The 27,441-nt window shown below is 41.8% G+C and overlaps 1 long non-coding RNA gene across 1 annotated transcript in view; it reads left to right on the top strand.

Annotated features, from left to right (window-relative positions):
• The window catches only part of LOC123510883, a 79,685-nt gene extending 53,324 nt beyond the window's left edge, over window positions 1–26,361 (top strand). The window contains exon 3 of the long non-coding RNA XR_006676636.1: window positions 26,274–26,361. This is a non-coding gene — a long non-coding RNA (uncharacterized LOC123510883). The remainder of the gene's footprint in view (window positions 1–26,273) is intronic.
• Window positions 26,362–27,441: the final 1,080 nt, after the last annotated feature.

The following is a 27,441-nucleotide window of genomic DNA, read 5'->3' as shown; positions in this document are numbered from 1 at the left end:
TCATTTCATCTTCTTCAGCAACAACAATAGCAATAATAATAACAACAACAACAATAATAATAATAACAACAGCAGCAATAACAACAGCAACAACAAGTGTCCAGGAGTGTCACAAAACGTAAACAAACAAAAAAAAAGAAAGAGACGCTGATACTTGTTATTATCTTCTAAATTATCTACGACACACTTAACCCTTTCAATACTGGGACATATTTTTCCTTGAGATTTGTGTACGATCAGACCATTTTACTAGGAAGGGTCTATGGAAGTCAGAAGATCAATGGCCACAGTCTTCACTATTTTAATACACCACATGAGTTTTTGAAGCTGAATAAAATCACCAAATAGTAACCAGAATGAATATGGTAATGAGCCCTGGTACTGAAGGGGTTAACCTCTTCGATACTGGGACACATTTTTACCTTGAGATTTGTGTACCATCAGACCATTTTATCGACACTGGGAAGGGTCTATGGAGGCCAGAAGCTTAATGGCCAAAGTCTCCACTATTTCAATACACCACATGAGTTTTTGAAGCTGTATATAATCACCAAATAGTAAGCAGAATGGATATGGAAACGTGTCAGAGCACCAACCTAACCTAACCGAACTTAACATACAAAAAGATAAGTAAATAAACTCTTAGTGAACCTCGGAAAACTCTTAGTCCCTCCACAGGTCATGAATCGATGGCGGAAGCACAACACAACACGACACAACAAAATTTTCGCAGACTCACGTTGAAAAGCTTGTTATTCTTACTGTCTATTGCTATGGTGTGCTCAGCGACCCATGACAGCCTCCTTCGTCTTGTGCCAGAGAGAGAGAGAGAGAGAGAGAGAGAGAGAGAGAGTTAAAGGGAGAAGATATGGTATGTATTAAGAAGAAGAATCGAGAGGAAAGGGAAGGAAGGGATCAGTGAGAGAGAGAGAGAGAGAGAGAGAGAGAGAGAGAGAGAGAGAGAGAGAGAGAGAGAGAGAGAGAGATTGTATACATTCATCACTAATGCTTCCTTCTCCTTCTCCTCCTCCTCCTCCTCCTCCTCCTCCTCCTCCTCCTCCTCCTCCTCCTCCTCCTCCCATTCCCATCACCATCAAATCCTCTATTAAAAAAAAAAGAAAAATCTTGTTACGAATATGAGAGTAGAGGTACAGGTCACTAAACAGGAGGAAGAGGAAGAGGAAGACGAGGAGGAGGAGGAGGAGGAGGCGTAGGAGGAGGAGGAGGAGGAGGAGGAGGAGGAGAGACATGTATTGCTCCTCTTGTCGATACTCCTCCCTGGTGATCGTCTTCTGCTGATAACCTTTGTGTGTGTGTGTGTGTGCGTGCGTGTGTGTGTGTGTGTGTCTGTGTGTGTGTGTGCGTGTGCGTGTTCTTTGCTGCGATATTTCTTCTTCCTTTCCGAAATGTTTTTCCTTCATGCCTGACTTACGACTGTTTCCCTTATTGCTTCCTGCCTCTTCCTTATTCCTCCTCTTTTTCCTTCCTTTTCTTCTTCCTTTTCTTATTTCTCATTCATTTTTATTTTCTTGTTCGTCTTTCTCATGCTTCTTGCCTCTTCCTTATTCCTCCTTTTTTTCCTTCCTTTTCTTCTTCCTTTTCCTTATTTCTGTTTTGTTTTCCCTATTTTGTTTCTTCTCATGCTTTCCGCCTCTTCCTTAATCCTTCTGTTCTTTAGTCTTCCTTTTCTTCTTTTCTGTATTTCTTTCATTTTTCACTTTTTATTCTTCCTTCTCCTATTTTCTTTTTCTTTTTTGTTTATATTTTTCTTGTTTTTTTTTCTAGGTCTATTTTTCCTTTTTTTCCTCTTCATTCCTCCTTTTTCCTTGTTTTTCTTGTCTTATTATATTTTCTTTGTTTCTCTATTCTTATTTTCTTTCATTATCGCTTTTTCTTTTGCTATTGTTTATTTTTATTTTCTTCTCTTTAGTCTCCTTCTCTTTGATGGCTTGTTTCAGTCTTCTCTTTCTTCTCTCTCTCTCTCTCTTTTTCTTTCTTCTTTGTCCCTTCATCCATTCCCTTATTCTTTATCCTCCTCCTCCTCCTCCTCCTCTTCCTTATCTTATCTCCCTTCACTCTTCTTTTCATCCTTTCTCACCTTTCCTCTTTACCATCATTTATCTCTGTCTTCCTTCCTTTCTCTCTTTATACTCTCTCTTCCCCCTTCCTCCTTCTCCTTTTCCTCTTTCAAATCCCTAATCTTCACTGTCTGTCTGTCTTTCTCTCTCTCTCTCTCTCTCTCTCTCTCTCTCTCTCTCTCTCTCTCTCTTAGACTTTTATCTATTATTATCATCTCCACCTAGTTCTCTTCCTTGTGCTCTTTCTTTTTGTCCTCCTCCTCCTCCTCCTCCTCCTCCTCCTCCTCCTCCTCCTCCTCCTCCTCCTCCTCCTCCTCCTCCTCCTCTACGTACCTGCCGAGTCATCTGAAGGGGAGATGACCCGTTTGGAAGATCATTTCCCTCCTCCTCTCCCTCTCTCTTTCTTCCTCCCTCCATTCCTCCCATCCATTCCTATCTCCTCTTCATTTACTCCTCCATTCAATCCTTCTCTTTTCCTCCATTTTCTTTTTTATGCTATCTTCCTCCTTTTTTATTCCTATTTCTTTCTCTTCTCTCTCTCTCTCTCTCTGTTTCTTCTAATTTTCCTTCCATTTCTCCTTCAGTCTTCTTTTGTGTTCCTTTTACTTTTTTTTTATTTTTCTCTATTATCTCACTTCATTTGATTTTTTTCCCATTTTTTCTCATTTTTCTGCTTTTTGCTTTCCCTTCAGTGTGGCAAGTGCAGATGTAATGTTCTTTTGTGTTCCTTTGTGTTTTCTTTAACTGCCTCTCTGTCTGTCTGTCTGTTTGTCTGTCTGTCCCTCTGTTTAGCATCTTCTGTCTCCCTCCCACCTGTCTTATCTTTCCATTAGACAGGTGGTAAATATTCAAGCTTCACCTGTGAGAAGAGTAGTAGTAGGAGGAGGAGGAGGAGGAGGAGGAGGAGGAGGAGGAGGAGGAGGAGGAGGAGGAGGAGGAGGATGTTACTCGTAGTATCTCCATTACATTCATGCGTGTGTGTGTGTGTGTGTGTGTGTGTGTGTGTGTGTGTGTGTGTGTGTGTGTGTGTGTGTGTGTGTGTCTGTGTGTGTGTGTGTGTACGTATGAATATGCAAAGTTATTTACACTGCCAGCTGTGCATATGTACAGAGTGATTTGATGGCATTCTCTCTCTCTCTCTCTCTCTCTCTCTCTCTCTCTGATTGCGCATCTATCTATCTATTCTCTACCTGTCTCTCCTTCCGTGTCCTTCTGCCTCTCCCTCCCTACTCTCTCCGCTCTCCCAGGTCTCTCCACTTTACCAGCTCTCCCCACTCTCCCAGGTCTACCAGCACTCCCTGGCCTGCCTGGTGAGGTATTTACCCTCCCCCTGACATTCCCCAGCTTCTGAATCATTTATCCAGTAATCCATTCTGACATTTTCAATTCCGCTGGTTTTGACAATTTTTCTCCGCGTTGTGTCTCAGTCTCTGCCTCCCACTCACTGTGTCTCGGCAGCTGCGTGTTGTTTTGTGTGTTATCTCTCTCTCTCTCTCTCTCTCTCTCTCTCTCTCTCTCTCTCTCTCTCTCTCTCTCTCTCTCTCTCTCTCTCTCTCTCTCTCTCTCTCTCGGCTGCTCGCTCGCTCTCCTTGTCTATGCACATGTCAGTTTCTTTATTTTGTGTCAGTCAGTCAGTTTTTTTTTTTTTCTCTCTCTCTCTCTCTCTCTCTCTCTCTCATAGCAAAATTTGTAACTACGTGCAGAGAAAGAGATAGATAGATAGATAGATAGATAGATACAGAGAGAGAGAGAGAGAGAGAGAGAGAGAGAGAGAGAGAGAGAGACCTTGGTTATAATGAGTCCCTTCATGACCTTTTCCTGCAAGCTGGCGCCATGTCGAACAAGAACCTGCGATTTTTTCAAAGTTCATATGCACCTTTACATTTTATCTCTCCGATTTTAGACTTCTCCTTCCATTTTTCTTTGACTTTTCTGTCCCATCAACTTCCTTCACTTATTTCCTTTATTCCTTCGTGATTTAACCCCAGTAATGTTATAAGAAGCACTGTTTTGTTTTAATATGTTATTCTTAGTGTTTCTTTCACATATTATAGTGTTTATCCAGCTGTTTTGTTATATTTCCTTAATATTCACGTAATTTAACTTCAGTAATGTTATAAAAGTCACTATTTTGGGTTTATTATATATTTTCTTTGGTTTTTTTTTATAGATTATGGTTAGTGAATCTGTTTCCTCGCTTGTTTTGTCATGTTTTTCCTCTTTCAGGCTGTTTTTTTCAGATTTTTGCTGGTTAAAGTTGTTTTTCTACTTTTGTAACATGTTTCTTCTGTTTTTAGGTTGTTTTGTGGGTCTTTACAGCTATTTATGTATTTCTCTCCTATTTTTTCTCTTATTTTCTTATTTTCTGGATTGGACGAGCGATTGCACAGGAGGAAAGATTTCGTGATTGTCGAGTTTGGATCAGTTTTTTGCATATCGTATTAAGGTCAGGTTTATGTGGAGGGTTGTTTCATAGTGATTGCCTCTCTCTCTCTCTCTCTCTCTCTCTCTCTCTCTCTCTCTCTCTCTCTCGCTAATTAAGAAGAGGTTGTGATACTCATCATAATCAAAACCTAATTAAAAAATAATTGTTTTCCCTAATCTTCCCAGTGAAATTAATTAAGATATGCCGCGCCTGTGCATTGTTATTATTGTTATTGTCATTATTATCATTATTATTATTATTATTATTATTATTATTATTATTATTATTATTATTATTATTATTATTATTATTATTATTATTATTATTATTATTATTATTATCATTATTAATGTTATTATGATTACTATTGTTATTAATCCTCCTTCTCCGTCTCCTGCTCCTCGTACTACTACTACTACTACTACTACTACTACTAGTCATACTACTACATTGAAATACTAAACTCTCTCTCTCTCTCTCTCTCTCTCTCTCTCTCTCTCTCTCTCTCTCTCTCTCTCTCTCTCTCTCTCTCTCTCTCTCTCTCTCTCTCTCTCTCTCTCTCTCTCTCTCTCTCTCTCTCTCTCTCTCTCTCTCTCTCTCTCTCTCTCTCTCTCTCTCTCTCTCTCTCTCTCTCTCTCTCTCTCTCTCTCTCTCTCTCTCTCTCTCTCTCTCAACCTCAGTAGTATTTTCAACATCTCTCCCTCTATTTAACACACCTGAGTTAGTGACACCTGTTGGCAAGGGTGACGTTGGCTCATTAAGGTGGACAAGTCACCGTGGGCAGGTAAGAAGAGACCGTATCTTACCACTGAGCTTACGTGGCGCCAGGTGTGCGAGGGAAAGGGAGAGGGAGAGTAGGAGAGGCAAGGAGGGGAGAAAAAAATGAGAGGCGGGAGTAAGTGAAAGGGATGCCACGCGATGGTATAATTAGTGAGGGAAGGAAGATAGGGAGAGTAAATAGGAAAGATGGAGGAGGGAGAGGAATGATGAGGGATACCACGTAAGGAGAAAGGAAAGAGAAAAAAAAAAAGAAGTAAGGAAGAGGAATGATTGAAAAATGAAGGGTAGAGAGAGAGAGAGAGAGAGAGAGAGAGAGAGAGAGAGAGAGAAACTAAGAAACTGGAATCATAAACTCGAAAAAAATAAAAAAAAAAGAATATATTAGATTATATTAATTGAAGAAAAAGGATAAATATACAAACAGGAACCACAACAGATAAATTAGAAAAAAACATATATAGAAAAAAGACCAACAGGAAAAAAGGAATAAATGAGGAAACACTAAAAAAAAAAAATAGAATAGAAAGACGATAGAACAAGTAAATAAAGCAAATGAATCATCAAACCTTCAAAACACAGAAAAAAAACATCATTCCACAACAGATAAAAAAAAAAAAAAAGACAAAATACCTTAAATAAAAAAGCACAAAAATAGATACAGAACATTATTTCACAAGAGAATGATAAAAAAAATGACAAAAATAGAAAAAAATAGAACAAAATCTTTTCACAGGTAAATGAAACTCAACCCTTTTAAAACAGGTAGATGATTCAGACACTTCCCAGCACGTAGGTCCTTCCTCTCAGGTGTTCAAGCCTGGCGGAGTAATCAAGGAAGGCAGGTGTGACGGGGCTCATGTGGCTGGCCAGGTATAAAAAGGCAGGTGTGAAGGTGATGCTAATGAGATGGCCTCCCGCTACACCTGGAATTAGTATCACGCAAGAAATTATGAAGGGAGCTGAGGCCTACATGAATTTTTAGGCATATGCTTTTTGGTGAGATTTTTTTTTTTTTAACTCTTTTTTGGGTTGGTAATAAAAATTCAAAGCCATATTGACGCGCACAAGGTTGGAAAGTTAATAAATCTGCCGAAGTAATGAACGTGGATCAAATGGATGTAATTTTAACACGCCACACACACACACACACACACACACACACACACACACACACACACACACACACACACACACACACACACACACACACACACACACACACACACACACACACACACACACACACACACCGTCATAAAAACATGGTGAGCCTGAAAAAAAACTCTCATTAAAACTTGTAAATATACAGAGAGAGAGAGAGAGAGAGAGAGAGAGAGAGAGAGAGAGAGAGAGAGAGAGAGAGAGAGAGAGAGAGAGAGAGAGAGAGAGAGAGAGAGAGAGAGAGAGAGAGAGAGAGAGAGAGAGAATATCCACTGCTCTCTAGGGTTCTGCAAGCTTACCGAAGTCTGCAATCTGTCTCAATCTATCTCTTACCGTCAGCAGAGAGAGAGAGAGAGAGAGAGAGAGAGAGAGAGAGAGAATACAACACGAATTGGAGGAAAATAAATGAAAAGGAGGAAAAGGGAGAAGCAACAGGAGAGAAGAGGAAGTCTGATGAAATAGTAGAAGTAGTAGTAGTAGTAGTAGTAGTAGTAGTAGTAGTAGTAGTAGTAGTAGTAGTAGTAGTAGTAGTAGTAGTAGTAGTAGGAGAAGGAGGAAGAGGAGAAAGAGGAGGAGGAGAAGAAGGAGGAAGAATAGCATTAGTAGTAAGAGGAAGAAGATGAAGTAGGAGAGGAAAACAAAAAAAAAGGAGAAGGAGAAAAAGAAAATAAACAGGAAGAGTTGAAGAGAACAGTGATTTGGGCAAAGGAAATAGAAGGAGGAAGAAGAAGAAGAAGAAGAAGAAGAAGAAGGAGAAGAAGAAGAGGAGGAGGAGGAGGAGGACAGAGACGAAGATAAAAGAGGGACACTAGAGACGAATTAAACTTGAGACGAAAGCAACACAAGGAAGATTGGAACACTGAGATTTAATGCAGGCCTTCCTTCAGTGGCGCCGCAAGAAGCCACGAGCTGCCTGACGAAGGAGAAGACTTGATAGAGAGTTTTTCACCTGGCGCTAATTAATCAGTTTTGTGCAGGTGAGGCGTGATCATTAAGCCGCGGAAGGTGAGCTGCATCCTTTTTTGGAGTTAAATATCGAGATGGTTTTATATTTTTCTTGCTTTTCATTTATTTCTCTATTCTGTCTATTTTTTTTTTTTTCTATTTTTAGTTCGTCCCTTGTTTGTAAATCTCTTTCTTTCTCTGTGTGTATCTGTCTTTCTGTATCTCTTTTTTTCTCTCTCTCTTTCTCTCTCTCTGCTCCTTTTTTCCATTTTTTAACTCTTCCTTTCTTCTATTTTTTTTACTTTCAATCTTTATCTTATTTGTGTGTTATCATTTATCTATCCATTTTTCTTACATATTTTCGCATTTCACTAAATATTTTGATGGTTTTCTGTTTTTTCCCTCAATTCTTCAATACATTTCGCGTTTATTTCACATCACATTCGTTAATTAAACATGCTGGATTTTTTTTTCAGTGTTTTTCATTACCTTACATAAACTTTACGTCCATATCTTTCATCAACATCACATTTATATTACTTCACTCATCGCCTGTGTGAATATAATCTTTTCTCCTCCTTGTTCTCCCGTATGTTCAATGTATTTGTCTTTCATTTCATTATATATAGTCTAACGTCTTTATTCCTCCGTCTCGTTGTGTAGAAATGAAGGAGACAGTGCTTTATTATTCCCTTCACTTGACTGTCCTTGTTCCGCCTTTATTTTTATTAATTTCTACACATTTTAGTTTGTTATCGTTACGCAAACTTTTAAGGCGAATGGAGGAGAGGCGAAGGAACGAATGATAATGATGAAGAGGGAGTGGATAGAAGGAGGAACGGAAGGGAATAGGAAAAAAGATAGAATAGGAGTAGATTTTAATGAGACAACGAATGACAGGGAACAGAAAGAGACAAGGAAGACGAGAAGGAAGAGGAGAAAGAGGAGGAGGAGATGATGATAATTGTGCATAAAAATGAAATAATGAGAGAGACAAACAAAGGAAACTGAACACAAACAAAGGGGAAAGAAGAAATAGAAGCAAGAAGGGAACAGCTAAGAAGGGATGCTAGAAATGAGAGAGAGAGAGAGAGAGAGAGAGAGAGAGAGAGAGAGAGAGAGAGAGAGAGATCCTTCATTGGTTTCTGTCAGCTGGTTTTTAGTAGAGCAATGGTACGCCTCTCTCTCTCTCTCTCTCTCTCTCTTAGCAGCTCTCCCCGCTAAGCCCAACGACAACAAGGCATAATGGGCCATAACGCATTGAATTTCCTTCCCTTCACTGACGAGGTAATCAAATTATTGCCAGCCTGCCCGCCAGCCTGCCTTCTGTACTTCACTCCCTCCCAGTCTACCCCCCCTCCCACCGACAGACTCCCTGGCACCAAGAAACTCATAATTTTGATTCTTATTCTCTTGTTTCTCTTCCTCTTCACTCATTCAACTGTTTGCCTCTTATTTGTCTACTTTTTCTATATTTTCCTCTTTTTTATTTGGTGTTATTTTCTCATTTCTTCATATTCACTTTTTTTTTTCATTATTTTCGTCTTTATTCATTCATGTCACGTTTACTTCATTATTCATCCTGTTTCATTTCGGGGTTTGATACTTCTTGTGTCTCATTCACTATTAGTCTCTCTCTCTCTCTCTCTCTCTCTCTCTCTCTCTCTCTCTCTCTCTCTCTCTCTCTCTCTCTCTCTCTCTCTCTCTCTCTCTCTACATCTTCCTGTTTCACTCCACTCTATCTCAACAAAATATTTCTTTCCTTTCATCGTTACTATTATTACTAACATAACCACACCTCATTATTGTGTTTTCTCTCCTTGCGTATTCTCATTTTCCAGTCTGTTTGGTCTGAACGATTCATTATTTCCACCTTTATTTCCCCATTACCAGCACGGCCCGCCACACAAAGCCTCCACTTCTGGCCTCCATGCAAGACAAATAGACGAGCATTTCTCCCTCCAAGGAATTACTGTCTGTCGCTGTGTCTTCGCCGTCACGAGAGTCATTTGTCTGCCACTCAAACCTTCTCTTTCATGTCAAGCTTATGGCGGGTTTTTTCCTCTCCATTCGCTGAGGCTAAGACGGGAAAGGCACTCTCTCTCTCTCTCTCGTTTCTCCCTCTTCTCTTCTTTGTTCCTCTCTCGTTTCTGGTTTTCCTTCCCTCTTTGTCTTTTCTTCCATCTCTTGTTCCTTTCTTGTTTTTTTCTCTCTCCTTTTGCTGAGTCTAAAATGGAAGAGGTACCCTCTCTCGTTTCTCCCTCTTCTCTTCTTCGTTCCTCTCTCATTTCTGGTTTTCCTTCGATCTTTGCTTTTTCTTCCATATCGTCCCTTTCTTCGTTTTTTCCTTTTGCTGAGACTAAGATGGAAAAGGGACTCTCTCTCATTCCACCCTCTTCTCTTCTTCGTCTTTCTCTTATTTCTGTTTTTCCTTCCTTCATTGACTATTCTTCCATCTCTTGTCCCTTCATTTTCCCCTTCCTCCTCCTTTCTTTTCTCTCCTTCGTCTTTTCTTCTTTCCTCTCTCTCTCTTTCCTCCTCACTCGTCTCGTTTCGTGTTTCCATCATGTCGTCACTTGAATATTGGCCCCGTTGCATTCTGGGTACGGCGGCCATGTTTGTTTTTCCACGCGGAGGGAGTTACATGTGTTTTATTTTTAGCTTCTGTTTTGTTTTGCTTATTTTCTTCTTATTTCTTCCTGTTTTATTTATTTTCTATTTTTTTTTTTTTATCGTGATTTTTTGTTTGGGTCTGTTTGATCTTTTCGTTTTGTTATTAATGTATTTTTGTGTTTTCTTTCGTCGTGTAGTAGTAGTAGTAGTAGTAGTAGTAGTAGTAGTAGTAGTAGTAGTAGTAGTAGTAGTAGTAGTAGTAGTAGTAGTAGTAGTAGTAGTAGTAGTAGTAGTAGTGATAATAATGGTAGTAGTAATAGTATTAATAGTAGTAGTAATCTCGCTGATCCTCTTTAAATAGCATTGGAATCCACAAACCTGCCCTCGTGACAGATTGGATTCCCTCTGCTGGAGTGTAAACAATAGATGACATGACCGAATCTCCTTTCCTCCTCGCGTTCCTTTCATCTCTCTCTCTCTCTCTCTCTCTCTCTCTCTCTCTCTCTCTCTCTCTCTCTCTCTCTCTCTCTCTCTCTCTCTCTCTCTCTCTCTCTCTCTCTCTCTCTCTCTTCCTCTCTCTCCATTCGCTTTTTTTCCCTTTCATTCTTCATTTCCTTGTCATTCCTCGTCTCTTTCTTTCTGTCATCATTTGCTTCTTTCCTTCGTCTTCTTTCCTATATTTATCTCTCCTTTTGTCTTTTTTTCCTTATTTTATTTTCTTCCTACACGTTTTTACATTCTTTCGTCTCATTTTCCTTTTTGCTCTCTTCCTTTTCCTGATTTGCTTCATATCATTTATTGTCGTTTTGTTTCTCCTTTCTTTTCTTCTTTGTTTACCTTTTTTTTGCTCTTCGTCTCAAGTTTTTCTTCTTTTTATTATTTCCACTGTTTCTTTCGTATGTCCTCTCTTTCTTTTTCCTTTTCGTTATTTACAACCTTCTTTTCTTCTCTTTCTTTTCGTATTTTCCTTTTCCCATTTTTCCATCGTTTTTTGTCTCTTTCGCTTATCTATCTGTTTTATTTTTCATCTCCATTTGTATTTCCTTCTTTACGTGTTTTGCATTCTTACCTCTTCTCCTTCTATTCCATCTTTCATTCATTCTTCTATACTTCTGATTTCATTTCTTTCCTTCCTTCAATACCTTCTTCCTGTATCTCCTTGTCTTTACTTCCATTTCCTTTGCATTTTGTATTCCTTCCACCTCTTTTTATTCTTTCTTCACTTTGCAACTTTCTTTTCCATTTTTCATTCATTCTTATTTCCTTCTAACTTTCATTTCTATCTTTCCTTCAATACTTTCTCCTTTATCTCCTTGTTTCCACTTCTGTTTCCTTCTCTACGTGTTTTGCATTCCTTGCACCTTTCCTTCTCTTCCTTTTCATCTTTCCTTCATTCTTATTTCTAACTCCCATTTCTTTCCTTCCTTCACTACCTTTCTCCTTTATCTCCTTGCCTCCACTTCTATTCCCTTCTGTATTTTCTCAATTTTTTTCCTTGTTTTATCTATCTTTCCTCTATAACCTATTCTCTAGTTTGCATTCCTTCCACCTCTCCTATTCTTTCTTCACCTTCGTAACCTTCTTTCCCACTTGGTTTCCTCTCTGCACCTCAAATTAAGGACGAGAGATGAAATTACCTGCAAATAAGAACAGGCTGGCAATTCAATGATAACAGGAGGAGTAGAAATCGCCTGAAGGGAACATGTATTTCAGAGAGCAACGTTTTGTATTAGTTTTCCCTTTCATTTGAGCGGAACTTTCATTATTTTTATCATCAGAGGCAGGAAAGGGAAAAGGAGACGCTGTTCCGGGTGTGTGTGTGTGTGTCTTTGTGTGTCTGTGTGTTTGTCTCATCACAGGTGTGCTTAAGGTATGGTAGAATATGAGGTAGGTAAATGGGAGGTTGTTTTAAGTTGTTTTGTGTTTAGATTTTCCGTTTTCTTTTCATTCTTTTGTATTTGTCTATATTATTTTCTACTGCCATCTCTTTCTATTTTTTCCGCTTTTTTTCTTTCTTTGTGTTCTTGTTTTCATATTTATTCTTTATATTGTTTGAAGTGTTAGCGCTCCATAGTCTCTCTCTCTCTCTCTCTCTGTATGATTTACTTGACAACCTCCCTTCTTCCCCTTCCCTTTCTCCGTTTTCCTTCCCTTTCCCCTCGCACTGTTTACTCTTCCCTTTAATATAAATTCTAGCCAGGGTTGAGGTTTTGAGCACCGAGTCTCACGGCGCAGGTAAAAACGGAGGGATGGCGGGCAGGTGTGTGAGGAAACATGGTAAGAATTCGCCAAGCTCTCGTAAAAGAAAGGCTAAGAAATGGTGTGTTTGTGAAAGTCGAGGAGGAAGAGGAGGAAGAAGAAGAGGCAAGGAAGGAAGAGGTTTTGGTAACTCAAGTATACCTGATTCATTTATTTATTTTTTTTTTCCCATGTGTGTTTGTTATTTATTGGTGTTTTTCCTCTTTATTCAATGTGTAGTGTCTTATTTCCCCCTCTTTTGTTATTACAGTTTTTATGTGTGTTTGTTTTCGTGCGTCAGGTGGTGGTATTTGTTTTTGCAGCTCGTACAACCCCCGCCCTTGCTTCACTATTTATTTTACCTTTTTATTTTTATTCCCAGTTCTCCTCCAACCTGTTTGTGTTTATCAGTGTTGCTCTTGTGCGCTTGTCTTGTCGTCTGTTTAGATTTGAGATACATAATATAAACGGCGCACGTGTTAGTCTCATTCTCTAAAAAGACTTCACGTATTGCAAGTGGTGGTGATAATTGTCTTATATCAGAGTGATTAAAGCAGACACACACACACACACACACACACACACACACGTCATGCAATCATCTAGGGACACGAAGGTAACATTTAAGCTGTATTTCGTCATTGGCTGACTTTGTGTTCTTTTTTTCTTGTGTTGCTAATTAATCTTTTATTTTTCCCTCGCTAATCAGTCTGTCAGGCACATTCGTAGCATTTGCTCTGCTTCCTGAAGTGCATCACATTCATTTTGTAATCAGTGAAGTCAGTTTTTCTTAGTCTATCTTCCATTGGCTTTGTTCATTGTGATTGCATCTATTTCCCCTTAGCTGTGTAGGAAGGAGAGTAAATAAAAGTCTAAATAGCCGTGGTGAGCTTAAGTAAGAGTGTACATACTATTGATGAGTCTGAATAAGAGTAGAAAAGTAGTGATGTCGAAGTAAAAAAGTAGTCTTACCTGCTAACACCTCACAAGTTAATTCCTTCAATACTGGAACACATTTTTACCATGATTTTTGGTAATTTTTAGACGATTTTATTTGCTTTAGGAAGGGTCTATGGAGTTCAGAAGATTAATGGCTGGAGTCTACTATTTTAATCACCCCCCCAAATAAGTTGATAAGCTATATAAAATCGCTACATGATAATCAGAATAAATATGAAAACGCGGCATGGTACTGAAGGGGTTAAAAATAAACAAACTACAACTAAACACAAACAAGTCGATAAAAAGATAGTAAAACCAGGAAAATCCGAAAGAATTGGTTGCAGAAAATCATAGTGATGAGTGTAAATAGAAGTACGCCTGTCGTTCCAACACCTCGCGGGTTTCCAAGAGTTGTACAAGGAGACGTATAAGGCATGCAAGGCAGACAAGGCAAGGCGGGGTAGGCAAGGCGGCGTCCAGCGGTGCGGCAACCCAGGCTCCCCGCGGCCCTCAGGATGCGCGCTCAGCAAAGGTTTTAGTGTGAATTTGTCAGGTGATTGACAGGCGAGTTTTTTTTATTACGGTAGACTGACGAGTGTTGCCCGAAGCCAGTGTTGCATTATCTATTCACCTCACGCCTTAATGACTGCTAAACCACCTATTACTGATGAGAAAATAGCCCGTGCTGGATTCCTTATATAAAGTGTGATAAAAGAAAATTACCTGCATAGTTTGGATAGAACGAACGTCTGGGCTGCGGCGAGGTGTTAATAGTGCAGTGGCGTCTGTTTGTTAATGTAGAGGTGACAAAGCTCTGTTCTGTTTCGTTGGCTTGTTGGTTGACGAAAGCCGTTGGGGAGATATGTTTTAAGCAGTGATGAAATGTAGTTGTTATTCATTTTTTTCGCACTGTTCGTATATTGATTAAATGATGAAACGCTGTATTCTTAAGAGTTTCGTGACCGTAACTCGAAATTTTTCCTTAGAGTCTCGTGAAATAACGTCTGAAAACCCGAATAACTCCCACGATATGCTGGCGAAAATAGCAGAATCACATCACCCATATGTTTAAGACTACGGAGTTTCATCACACGCAAAAATATAGACGTGGCGCATCTTGCAAACCACTCCCCACTGCCTGCTTGCCTGTAGTGGAAGTTACAATGAATGATTAACTTTAGGACTTCCACAGATGTTCCCTTGAAATTTATGCGTAGTAGCAGCAAGTACATCTTCTGTTTCTCGTTATCTCCTCGTTAACTGAACACAAACCTGATGACTTCTTGTAGCTTCCCTAATTTTCTTACATTCAATCAGCCAGTGAAGCGAGGAAGCAATCAGTAAGTCAGTCAGTCAATGCAGCAAGGTCAGTCAGTCAGTCAGTAAGGCAATCTCACGCAGCTGGCAACCCTGAACAGCAATAAATATACGAGTGTCTCAGGCGTGTTATGTGAACAAAGAACACTAGATAAGGCAAGGCAATCATTTCTGTATGGCAGGGTAATTACAGTATGAAAGAGAGAGAGAGAGAGAGAGAGAGAGAGAGAGAGAGAGAGAGAGTCAGACCACACATCACATCAATTGCCTCCTTCACTCAATCTCCCAGTCATTCCTAAAGTGTCAAATCGAAGAGAGAGAGAGAGAGAGAGAGAGAGAGAGAGAGAGAGAGAGAGAGAGAGAGTCACTTAAATTTGGGCGACATCTCCATAACGCGAAGCCGAAAGAACAAGGCCCGATTCATTCTTGCTTACTATTAACCTGAATTCCTTGAGAGAGAGAGAGAGAGAGAGAGAGAGAGAGAGAGAGAATCGAAAGTTATGTTTGGCAAGGAAGGAAGGAAAGAAGGAAAGAATGTATATGTGTAAATGTATCTATGTGCCCAAGAGAGAGAGAGAGAGAGAGAGGCAGGTCAGGAGAAGGCGCCCCACACACGCAGATAACAAAGCCATAAACACGAGGAATGGGTGACAGTAGTTGGTACTGGCGCTCACAGCATTAAAGACACATAAAAGGAGGAATGTGCGAGTCGGGGCGGCTTTGGAATAACACAAATACCGAGACATACAAGCGAGGCGGGGCGGGGAGGAGGGCGGGGCGGGGCGGGACGGGGCGGGGCTGAGGTGAGGGTTAAGGAGCGAGATTAAGAAAACGTGAGAAAAGGACGCGGTGACTTCAGGCCAAATTACATAGAAAACGGGGTGTGGGTGAAGACAAGTGTGAGATAAAGATGTAAGAGAGGACCACCACCACCACCACCACCACCATCACTGGCGCACTTCCCAGAGAGAGAGAGAGAGAGAGAGAGAGCATGATTGATTGGTATTATCGAGATGCTGTCATTATGTCAAATATTTTCTCCTTTTTTTCTTTTCCTGGTTCTGTTTTCGTTTTTTTATTTCCTCTGCTATTACTTTCTTCTTTGTATTGGATTAATGAATGGCAACCCCGCACGGACCTATACGCGTATCCAAGTGTAGGATAAAATGTAGTGTTGTTATTCCATCTTATCTCGAAATCCACTTAAAAGAACACACAGTTGTCTAACCCCTTCAGTACTATGACGCGTGTCTATTTTCATTCTGCTTACTCTTTGGTGATTTTATACAGCTTCAGAAACTTATGTGGGTGATTAAAATAGTGAAAACTGTGGCCATTTATCTTCTGACCTCTTTAGACCCTTCCTAATGCCAATAAAATCGTCTAATTCTACACAAACCTCAAGGTAAAGATATGTCTAGGTATTGAAGGGCTTAAACTTTTGTGATTAATCAGGATAAAGAATGACAGTATGAGTAAAAGAGAGAGGTTTTCATATCCCTGTCGACCGTGAACGTGACAAAATGCTGAAAACTGTAGTCAAAACCTCTGCATTTAGAAAAGATTAGCTTTCTCAGTACGAGTAATTTTCAGGTCCACAGAGATGATTAGCGGGGTTTTCAAGAGTGTTTCTCCTTCAGTAATGTAGAAATCTTGTCAATCTGCCTATAGAACCGTAAAAAAAACCTTAAAAGAACTCGTGTAAATTAAATAAAGTCTTTTGAAATAGTGAAGGTGAAGTACAGAAGGGTTTGAGGATACGAGCCTAAATCATAAGCACCTAGCTATTCTGATCCCACTCTGATGACTGATTAACAATATTTCTGGGTCGTAAACAGAAGAAACACTCTTGAGAACGTAGCTAATCGTATGGGGCCTTTCAAAATAGTATTAGTGAGAGAGCAAAGCGTTTCCGAATAGCAACTTTCTATCTGAGCGGGGTCCCGATAGAGGGCAGGGGCGGCGGTGGTGTTTGCGCGGGAATTTTGTGTTGTTTACTTTATTAATGTGCTTCTTTTTAGTGATATCTGAGGTTTCCGGAACACTTCGGCTGTCCAGGAAGGAGGTGAGTGTGTCGTGACTCATGGAAAGTCCTGCGGGAGGCGTTAAAAGGAGGAGAAAGAGAAGATGGTGGTGTGGTGGTGGTGTGTTATGATTGGCAAAATTCTCTAGTAGTCATTCCTCCTTTGATGTTTTTCCTTAGTCACTCCCACCTCATCGTTTCTCCGTAATAAGTTTTCAAGACATTTGTCGCTGACTTTTGGCTAATTCTTCACTAATCTTTAAGGGAACTGGCATTTCTAGTTGGCCTTTTTTAATCTTTTGTTGTCCTTGTCTGGTTTTCCTCTTGCATAATTTTTTGCGTACTTGGGAGAAGCTGGTCTCCTCCCAATCTGTGAATTATATTTTGTTATAACTATCTTAATGTTCTATTTAATTTTATTGTATTTCTAGTATTTTTAGTTGCTTTTAATTTCATTGGTTTTAATTGTTTTTAGTTGTTTTTTTAAATAAACGATATGGTTTTAATAAACATATTGTAGCGGCGCCAGATGACCCTTGCTATTGCGGCGCCTAAACTAAAATCCATCCATCCTCTTGCATAAAAACAACCTCAGAATCATCCAGTACGTGACACTGCCCACTAGATTAGTTACCTTGACACCTGCCCACCTTCCGCCCGTCCCTCTAACCAGACAGTCAATCACACGCTAAAAGTTTTCACCCACCTGGAATAACATAATAGTAATTCCCATACGAGTAAAATAATTGCAACACAAGGTAGTAATAGTGATTGGGAGGGGGGAAAGGGGGGAGTCTGAGAGGGGATGGGTTGCAGAGAGTGGGGTGGTGACGAAGGAAGTTGAGTATAGGCGCGTCAGGCGGCGGTGGTGATTACCTCGACTTACTTATCCTGCCTGCCTGATGGAGAGAGAGAGAGAGAGAGAGAGAGAGAGAGAGAGAGAGAGAGAGAGAGAGAGAGAGAGAGAGAGAGAGAGAGAGAGAGTAGATGCGAGTAATTACTGCTCTACATAGTCCACTGACACACACACACACACACACACACACACACACACACACACACACACACACACACACACAGCGGCCGGTCATGGCAGGTGAAATGAAAACGTTTCCACCGTACCTTCACTCCCCTTATTTTTTTTTCATTCCATACTCTGGCCCAACGATCCCCACCACGCCCCCAAACCCTCACCCCTTATCACCCCCACACCCCCAAGCTGACCCCTCCAGCGCCTCCTTGACCCCTGCTTCTTCTGCTAGTCACAAAATCCTTCTCTTCCTTTTATTCCTCCATCCTCATCCTTCTCTTTATTTCTTCCCCTTCCCTTCTCTTCCTCTCCTATCCACACACCTATTCCCTTGGTATTGCCCTCCTACCTCCTCCTCCTCCTCCTCCTCCTCCTCCTCCTCCTCCTCCTCCTCCTCCTCCTCCTCCTCCTCCCCAAAATCGTTGAGCAAGATTCACTCGGTTTGGTTCTGAGTTCCATTTTTTTTCTCTCTTCTCTTGTTTTGGCTAACGAGTATCTGGGTGTTAGGGGAACCGTTGCTCTTCCTCCTCCTCCTCCTCCTCCTTCTCCTCTTCCTCCTCTTTCTCCTCTTCCTCCTCCTCCTCTTCCTCTTCCTCTTCCTCTAACTCGTCTCTTCTTTTAGCTTTTTGCGAACTCGTAAGATGGATGTGTGTGTGAGAGAGAGAGAGAGAGAGAGAGAGAGAGAGAGAGAGAGAGAGAGAGAGAGAGAGAGAGAGAGAGAGAGAGAGAGAGAGAGAGAGAGAGAGAGAGAGAGAGAGAGAGAGAGAGAGAGAGAGAGAGAGAGAGAGAGAGAGAGAGAGAGAGAGAGAGAGAGAGAGAGAGAGAGAGAGAGAGAGAGAGAGAGAGAGAGAGAGAGAGAGAGAGAGAGAGAGAGAGAGATGCCTACGAGATCAATTCAATCCTCGAGATAATATGAACGACAGAGGGAAAAATAAGAGAATAAGAGAGAGAGAGAGAGAGAGAGAGAGAAGTGTACTGCTGGTGGATCAAACTTCATCCTACTAAATATGCGATGAAGGAGAGAGATAATGGTGAAGAAAGACCAGGTGAGGGAGAGAGAGGGAGACCAGGTAACAATGGGCGGGAGGAACATGATTAATAGACAGAGGCAGGTGAGATATGGGACTCTCATGACGTCACAATGAAGATGTTAATGAGAGAGAGAGAGAGAGAGAGAGAGAGAGAGAGAGAGAGAGAGAGTTACGTGTTAAAAGGATTTCACGCATAGATTTATCCATTCCTCTCTCTCTCTCTCTCTCTCTCTCTCTCTCTCTCTCTCTGAACTCAGAAAATATGTTCATAGGCTTAAGTATTTTCGTGTTTTATCCTTGACAGGCCTAAAGTCACTACTACCCCTTTCCCCTCCTCCCCTCCCCTCCCCTCCCATGACCTTTGTTGAATTATCACTAAGTATTTTCATTGTGTGTTATTTCATTTGTTCATTTTTCATTATGTTTTGTTGTTTTTATATGAAACATTTTTGTGTAGTTGTTCTTTTATCTCTCTTTTTCTCTCTCCTTTGGTTCATAATTCGTTTTCTCTACTTTTCGTCTTCCTTTTCTATTTCCTTTCGTGTGTTTTTAAGGGAATCAAGTTCAGTTCCGGATTAAAAGAAGGATTTGTTAGTCTCTCTTTCAGTCTTCTTTAGCTTATTCCTCTTAATCTCTCTCTCTCTCTCTCTCTCTCTCTCTCTCTCTCTCTCTCTCTCTCTCTCTCTCTCTCTCTCTCTCTCTCTCTCTCTCTCTCTCTCTCTCTCTCTCTCTCTCTCTCTCTCTCTCTCTCTCTCTCTCTCTCTCTCTCTCTCTCTCTCTCTCTCTCTCTCTCTCTCTCTCTTCCCCTTTTATCTCCTCGTGATCATCAGCACATCCCTTTCCATTCATCATAATCCTCTCATCCCTTCCCTTCCCCTCATCTGTTTCTTCTCCCCTTCCCTTTATCTCATACATTCTCCTCCTCCCCTCTGTGTCATCTGTGTCTCCTTTCCTTTACCTCATTCGTCTATCATGACTCCTCTATTTGTTACCGTTTCCTTATTTCTCTCATTTGTCTATCATTACTCTCTCTTCTCCTCTTCCATAAGTTTCTGTTTCCCTTTTTTTCATTTCTCTATCTTTCTCTTCCTTCTTTCCACATGTTATTTCTAGTTTGATCCCATTTCTTTCTTTATCTCATTCATCCATCATTACTCTACTCTCTCTTCCTCCATTTTTACCTGTTTTTTTTCTTTTCATGTCTCTATCTTTCTCTTTCTCTTCCCTACATGGTATCTTTAATTTCTTCCCATTTTCTTCTTTCTCTCATTTATCCACAATTACTCTACGCCCTCTTTCATTTCTACCTGTTTCCTTTTTTTTTTTTTTCCTTCTGTATCTTTCCCTCCGGTCTCCCTTTCACCCCGACAAGTCACCTCCTCCCGTGCTCTTCTTAGTAAGGCGCAGGTAAGGTAAGGTGGAGAGAAAATTTACCTGAGACGTACCGAGGCAAAAAAAGAGACACCTGATTAAATTAATTACCTGGGCGATGCGTCACCCCGGTCCCGTCCGTTACCTGAATTATACAAATTAGTTGTTCGCCAGGTATGAGATGGTTACCTCGCTACTCACGGCTCACCTCTGTAATTTTGTGAGAGAGAGAGAGAGAGAGAGAGCAGAAAGAGCAGAGAGCAGAGAAAGAGAAAGAGAAAGCTACGAACTACTATTCAGATACATTCTTTAGATCGGTAACGCACAAAACAAAGAGAAGGAAAAAAAAAATAGGAATAAAAAGTACAAAACGCCAGTGTGCAAAAGCCATCATTAAAACGGCAGCAGCTCCCCAAAGTACCACCGCCCCACCAGATGCATCACGCAGAAGTAGTGTAAGTAGAAGGTGTGGCCGCGCTGGGCATCTGATAGTGTGGCGAGGCTGTGTTTGGATTGTGCAATGCGTGGTGACTGGAAATGCGGTGTTCGTAGGGTGTGGGCGTGGTGTTGGTGGGGTGTTGTGTGTGTGTGTGTGTGTGTGTGTGTGTGTGTGTGTGTGTGTGTGTGTGTGTGTGTAAACTCTGTACCACAACAATTTAAAGCTTCCTTGAGAAACATAAGAAATATATGGAACTAAATGACGAAAAATAAAGTTTGAGGGAAAATATTCTTGTAACAAAACACTTCTGGAAGAAAACTGCCTATAGAAATTACCCCAAAAATGATGGAAATTCACTGTTTTCCTTTAGATTGGTTATTTTTTCTGTATTTTTCATGTATCACTTTAGATAAGGCAATGCTTCTCTTGTTTTCTCTGATTGAAGATTTTTGTAGATTAAAGATTCTTTTATAGGATATTTTAAGAGGTTTTTTAATATTTTTTTGCTTCACTTTTGTTTTTTGTAGTATTCTGGTTGTGTGACCGTGGTGCTTCATAATTAGTGATGAGTGAAAGCGTAGGTATGTGTCACGTGAGAGAGGACAAGACTGTGCCAGGAAGGTGTGTTTGTGGTGTGGCCAAGATTGAAATTGTGGCCAAGGTCTTGTGTATTATATGGCCAGACACGAGCCATCCATCTCTCTGCCTCTCCATCTCTCCCTCCTCGCCTCCCTTTCCCTCTCCCTCCCTCCCACGCCCTTCATCTTGGCTCGTGGCCGGAACAACTTTTAATCTACAGTGATTAATTGTTGAATCTCCCTCCCTCCATTTCCCTCCTCCCTCTTCCTACCTTCCCTCTCCTCCCATCCGTCTCCTCTTACCCACTTTCCCCTTCCCTTCTCCTTCTCGACCATCTGTCCCTTCCTTCATACCTTCTCCCTTTCGTCTTACCCCTCCTTCCCTCCCTCCTCCTCTTGATGGATCACAGGAGGGAAAGTTGCATCATCGTCGTCCCGCATCAATCACACGTAACTTTGCCGACGACGCAACACCGCTAAGAAGAAAGTAAGAGGAAGAAAAACACTAATTTGCATGACGGAGGAATGAGTGTTTTCATCCCAAGTTTGCTACACTGACAGAGATGGATGGGTCTGCAGTACCTTCTTGTCCCTTTACTGCATCATTTCCTCCCTGCGTCTTCCTCCTCTTCCTCTTGCTCTTCCTCTTCCTCCTCTACCTCCTCATCTTCTTCCTCCTCCTGCTTTGATAATCGTGGGAAGAGTGACGTACCAAATCTCATTACGTCATCGCTGCGTCACCGTGCCCCGGCTTGTAACACGGACAGGTGAGGGCCGGCCGCTGATTACCTGTTAATTAGTACACCGGTTCTTTGTTCCTGAGGTATGTGCTTCCCTTGTTTTTGTTTTCGTTGGGGGACAAACAAAATTTAATTACTTTTCTTTTATTTTATAGATCCGCTTTATCTCCCCATCACTGCAGCAGACGAGGGACGATCCGATTGCGTGTTGAATCCCCCCTCGTGTTAAATCCCCCTGGGTTGTGGTTCGATACTGAGTCCGAATCCTTACCCGCTGGTGTTCGGGGCTTCGGAGAGCTTTGTGTCCGTCCCACAGACTCCCAGTGATGCTCGCAGTGAAAGCCTCGCCGCCGCCAGAGGGCAGGACGCGCGTATCAGTCTCCGCTGTTCCATTATCTCGAGTCGGGTTCGAACAGGCTCAGAAACTCGAAGACGAATGAGACTTCTATCTTGGAGGCCAATTAGATTTATATAAAAGGGCAGGTAAGCATCCCACAGGTGTCTTTAATGAGAACACGACCTCTCTCCCCAGGGGGCGGCCCCGTCACCTGGCGTCACGTGGACTGGGTGATGTGGGGCGGCGCGGCGCGGTGCGTGCGGTAAAGCCATATAATTGGTCCTCATGGCGGCTGTTCGGCGCGTTGATAGTGCTTGGTGTTTTATTGCGGCGAGGGTGGCGGCGGGGCGGGATGACTGGGATTAGGAGCGATAAATTTGGCGGCGGCGTGAGGTATGGGTTCGCTCATAACTCAAGACTGTCCTCGCTGCCAGGGGGGCCAACCGTGCTCCGCGGCGGCCATCCTCACCCGCGATTAAAATTTCCAGTGTACGCCATTTGCATCTCCTTGTTGGTGTTAAGATTTATACGATGGGTATCTGGTAGCGATTAATTTTCCCTTGTGGTCACACCTCCGGCGGGCGTGTCGCGGCCGAGTTATGGCGAGCATGGCGAGATTAATTGCCGATTGTGAATTTATGGCAAACGCTCCGCTTGTCTGGCGTGGCAGTGGTGACGGTACTGTTGGTAGTGTTGGTAGCCCTGCCTGGCCATCACCCCTGCCGGAGAGACGCGGCAGGGGTGCGGTGGGTGGTGTACATAAAAACACTGCTGAAATGTCAAGAATTATCTCATCGGGCGCAGTACGTTAATGAATCTCTGAGGGCTGCTTTGTGAGTCGCTCCTGGGGACTCAAAGCCAAGCGGACGCCTCGGATGCATGAAATTATTTTTTAGTAGTTTTTTTTTCAGACAATTATCGCGTATAAATTTTGGCGCTGCGATTGGGTTAGCGCCGCCATCCCGCGCCGCGTCCCTCCGGTGATTGATTCCCTTGCGTTAATTACTTCCACGCGGAGAGAGATATTGGCGTGTGTGTAACTGTTGCCAAATACACCAACCAGGGCTAACGAGCGGCTCTCTCTCCCACCTAACGATAGGTAAACACGGCAAAAATGGCTGACGCGGGGGAGGGAGGTGCAAGAAAGGCTGCAGTGGTGGTGGTGGTGGTGGGTGCAGGCCGTCACTACCAGGGCCGGCAGCTTGCGCCTTCTTCAGTTACATTTAAACCGCACTTTCCTTACAAAGTGTGATTCTTTTATGTTGTTTCAGAATTGTAGTATTCTTGCTTTATTTTCCTTCATTAGTTTTTTTCGATACACTTTTCTTTTTCCATTTTTTCCTTACAAACTGCGATGGTTTCTATGTTATCTTAGTACTGTAATCATCATTATTTCCCTTCATTATTTTTTTTCTCATTTCCCTTCATTATATTTTCTCACTTTCTTCATTCTTTATCTCATTATACCTTTATTTTTCCATCCTTAGCTACTTTCCATTTCATTCCATTCCTTAGCTCGCTCCATCAAAACCTTCCTCTATCTTTCCCCCTTCATCCATCTCCTTACACTCTCTATTCCTTTCCATCCCACGCCTTCTTATTTCGAACCACAACCAGATTTCTCTCCTGCACCTCACACACTCCCTTATAATTCAACATTTTCCTCGCTTTCTTCTACCTATAACTCGCATGTTGCATTTCACCCTTTCCTGGTCTTTCATTTCTCAGTGCTACAGCTCCTTACCTCACCCAGAACCCTGCCCAGCCACCACTTCCTTCCATACCAACCTTGCATATTCTTCCCAGGAACCACTACCTCTGCTTCCTTCCCTCTCCTTCCTCGCTCCCAGGGGTTAAAGGGCGTGACGTGTGACCAACCACCTCTCAGCGATGCATTACCCTCCGTGTTACTGAAGCCCCCAATCCTCTTATTACTACGCCCGCAAACTTGACCGCTAGTGACAGGTTATTTTCCTCCCCATCTCCTCCCCAGCTTCCCAGAGGACCACTCCTTAAGATACCCAGACCATTCATCTTCCCCGCAACTCCTTCGGCTCCTCCTTCAGGTTGGATTGCCGGAGCGTGTCAGAGAGAGAGAGAGAGAGAGAGAGAGAGAGAGAGAGAGAGAGGGGTCATTTCTGAGGCTGCGAGTGAAGTCCAGTTATCACCCGGAAGATTATCATTTACGGATTTCTCGTTTTCATTTCTGGTTTTCCTTCAAAGATTTTCCATTTTCTTTCAACCAAACTTACACACACACACACACACACACACACACACACACACACACACACACACACACACACACACACACACATATCTCTCTCTCTCTCTCTCTCTCTCTCTCTCTCTCTCTCTCTCTCTCAGTAATTCTGTTTCACTTACAAATAATTAGTTTGGTTCGTGGCGTTTTGGTTCACTGGAGACTTACTGGACCTGATACTGCTTATTTCTCTCTCTCTCTCTCTCTCTCTCTCTCTCTCTCTCTCTCTCTCTCTTCAAATATTCATAAAGGCTCATATTTTCTGCTTTCTTCCAGCTTAGATTTTTTTCCGCAATCTCTTAATTATAAATACTTCATTTTTATATCCTCGCTCCGTATTTTTTTATGTCTTTTTCATGTTTTTCGTCTCGTGATTTCTGTTCGAGTTGTGGTATTTTTCCTTCACTTTTTAATTAGCTTCGTTTTCTTTGTGGCAGCCTTCTTTGGTTTTACCGCCTTACTGTGACCTGGTTTGCCTCTCTCTCTCTCTCTCTCTCTCTCTCTCTCTCTCTCTCTCTCTCTCTCTCTCTCTCTCTCTCTTTGCTCACTTTGCACCTTTGTAGTTGTTCTCTTTCTATTCCGAGTTACGGTTTTGCTTTTTTTTTCGTTTTCATCAGTAATTTATTTGAAGTAGCTATTAAGATTTATGGTAAAGGATTGTGTGTGTGTAATTCTCTCTCTCTCTCTCTCTCTCTCTCTCTCTCTCTCTCTCTCTCTCTCTCTCTCTCTCTCTCTCTCTCTCTCTCTCTCTCTCTCTCTCTCTCTCTCTCTCTCTCTCTCTCTCTCTCTCTCTCTCTCTCTCTCTCTCTCTCTCTCTCTCTCTCTCATTCTCTCACTTAGTCTTTTTGTTTTTCTCTCACTTAACGTATCTGTATCCCTTCTCTCTTCTTTCTCTCCTCCTCTCCCTCCCCTCCATGCCCTCTGCCCTCTTCCTCCTCTCATCTTTGACCCTTGACTCTTCTCTCTCCATCCCTGCTTGCCTACCTCCCTTCCTCAGTGACCTATACCCTGCCACTCCCCATTTCTCTTCCCTGTCACTTCTGATCTCCCTCCTCCTCATCTTTCCTTCTTCTCTCTTTCTCACTCACTTCGCTCCGTTTTTTAGTTTTAACCCTTTCTTTGCTTTTTCCTAATTTTCATTTCCTTTCTTTTCTTTCTATTTTCTTTTTTATTCTTACTGTTTTTGTTTTTACTTTTCCCTCCTTCCGTTAATTTTGTTGTCTTTTTTTATCTTAATTTTGTTTCTTGTTTCGTTTTTTAACTAACGTTCCCTGATTTTCACTTTTTGTTCTTTATTTTTCATTCTTTTCTTTCTCCTTTCATTCATTTCTGCTCCTCTTCCTTCTCACTTTCCATTGTTCTAACCATTCTTTCTTTTCCAGTTTTTACTCTTTATTATCTTTCTTTTATGTTATTCCTCTTTTTATCATTACGTATTTTGATAACATAAACTTCCATTCAGTTCTCAGGAAGCAAGAAATCTGGTGCTGATTCTTCCTCTGTGTTCCTTTGTGGTGGTTTCTGCTCTTTTTGTAACATTCTCTTCTTTTTTCTACCGTTACACCTTCTTTCTCCTTTTCTATATTAGAAACACACTCATAATCTCATTTTTATATCATCTCCATTTTTATCATTACGTATTTTCATTAGATACACTAGCATTCAGTTCTCCAGGAGCTAAAATACTAGGTTCTGTTTCTTCCTTTGTGTTCCTCAGTGTTAATTTCTGCTCTATTTAAAACATTTCTTTCTATTCTCTGCCGTTACACCTCCTTTCTCCTTATTTACATGAAAAACACACACACACACACACACACACACACACACACACACACACACACACACACACACCAGCATTCACAGTCTTGCAGGAGCCATACCTATCCACTACTAGTCCTGTCTTTCTTTGTGCTTCGTGTTCACTTCCTCCTCCACGCTAACCTTTCCTCCCTTCCCTCCCAGACTCGCATGTTGAAGAGGCGCCCGTCACAAGGGAGCAGCACAGGTTGGCGGTACTGAACGTCATGGCAGCGTCACCCCGGCACAGGTATGATTCACTGCCCACCTGACGTCCACCTGCGTGTTTACAGCCCAATTTACACTCTCTTTTTTACAGCACTGCAAAACAAATAGATCGTTCTCAGTAACTTCAAAAGCTTCCGCCCAAAAATTATTCCTGTGTAATTAATTTTGAAAAGAGAACCAGAGAGAGAGAAAGAAAGAGAGCGAGAGAGAGAGAGAGAGAGAGAGAGAGAGAGAGAGAGAGAGAGAGAGAGAGAGAGAGTACGTGTACGTGTGTGCGTGTGTGTGTGTGTGTGTGTGTGTTGGTGTGCATGCGTGTAAGTGAGTGGTTTAAATGAGTAAGGGAGAGAGAGAGAGAGAGAGAGAGAGAGAGAGAGAGAGAGAGAGAGAGAGAGAGAGAGAGAGAGAGAGAGAGAAGGAGCGTGCTGTGAGTTACCTGTGCAAATTTAGTTCCTTTCTCTCTTTTTTATTTATATTTTCCAACCGTCACCTGTTTTGACTTGCTGAGCTTTTGATTCTAGTACCGTGCGAGCTTCGTGGAATATTTCGACTCGTAGACATCACCTTGGCAACGTGGAGGCGATGGAAGGTTAGTAAAAGTGATCGAGAAATGGAAGTGAGTTGAGTGTGACACGAGTGAACTGTATTGGAATGGACGAGAGAGAGAGAGTGTGTGTGTGTGTGTGTGTGTGTGTGTGTGTGTGTGTGTGAGAGAGAGAAAGAGGGAGAGGGAGGTCAAATCCGCCTTAAAGGGAAGGAGATGAAGGAGAGACGGAAAAAAAAAATAAGAGGAAGAAAATATGATGTGAAAAATTCGTTATATCACAATTGAGTCCAAACGTAAAGGACAAAAAGGACACAAAAAAGAGTGAGTAAAAGAGAGAGAGGAAAAATATGAAGTGAGAAGGAGGAAAATGTGAAGAGCTGAACTTTGATGGCCGTGTAAAGGGAAGGAAGAAAAGAGAGTGAGGAGGAGGAGGAGGAGGAGGAGGAGGAAAGGAGGAGGAGGAGAGAAGGAAGGATTAAGAGTGAAAACCTTGCGGTGGTGACGATAAGCTGAATTAGGAAACTTTCATCATAATTCGCCTTTTCTACCTCTTTCCTCCAA

The sequence above is a fragment of the Portunus trituberculatus genome, chromosome 30 (genome assembly GCF_017591435.1).
Source record: "Portunus trituberculatus isolate SZX2019 chromosome 30, ASM1759143v1, whole genome shotgun sequence".
NCBI classification, from domain to species: domain Eukaryota; kingdom Metazoa; phylum Arthropoda; class Malacostraca; order Decapoda; family Portunidae; genus Portunus; species Portunus trituberculatus.
The sequence above is the reverse complement of the archived record's forward strand: the minus strand, read 5'-3'. Positions and strand labels throughout refer to the sequence as shown.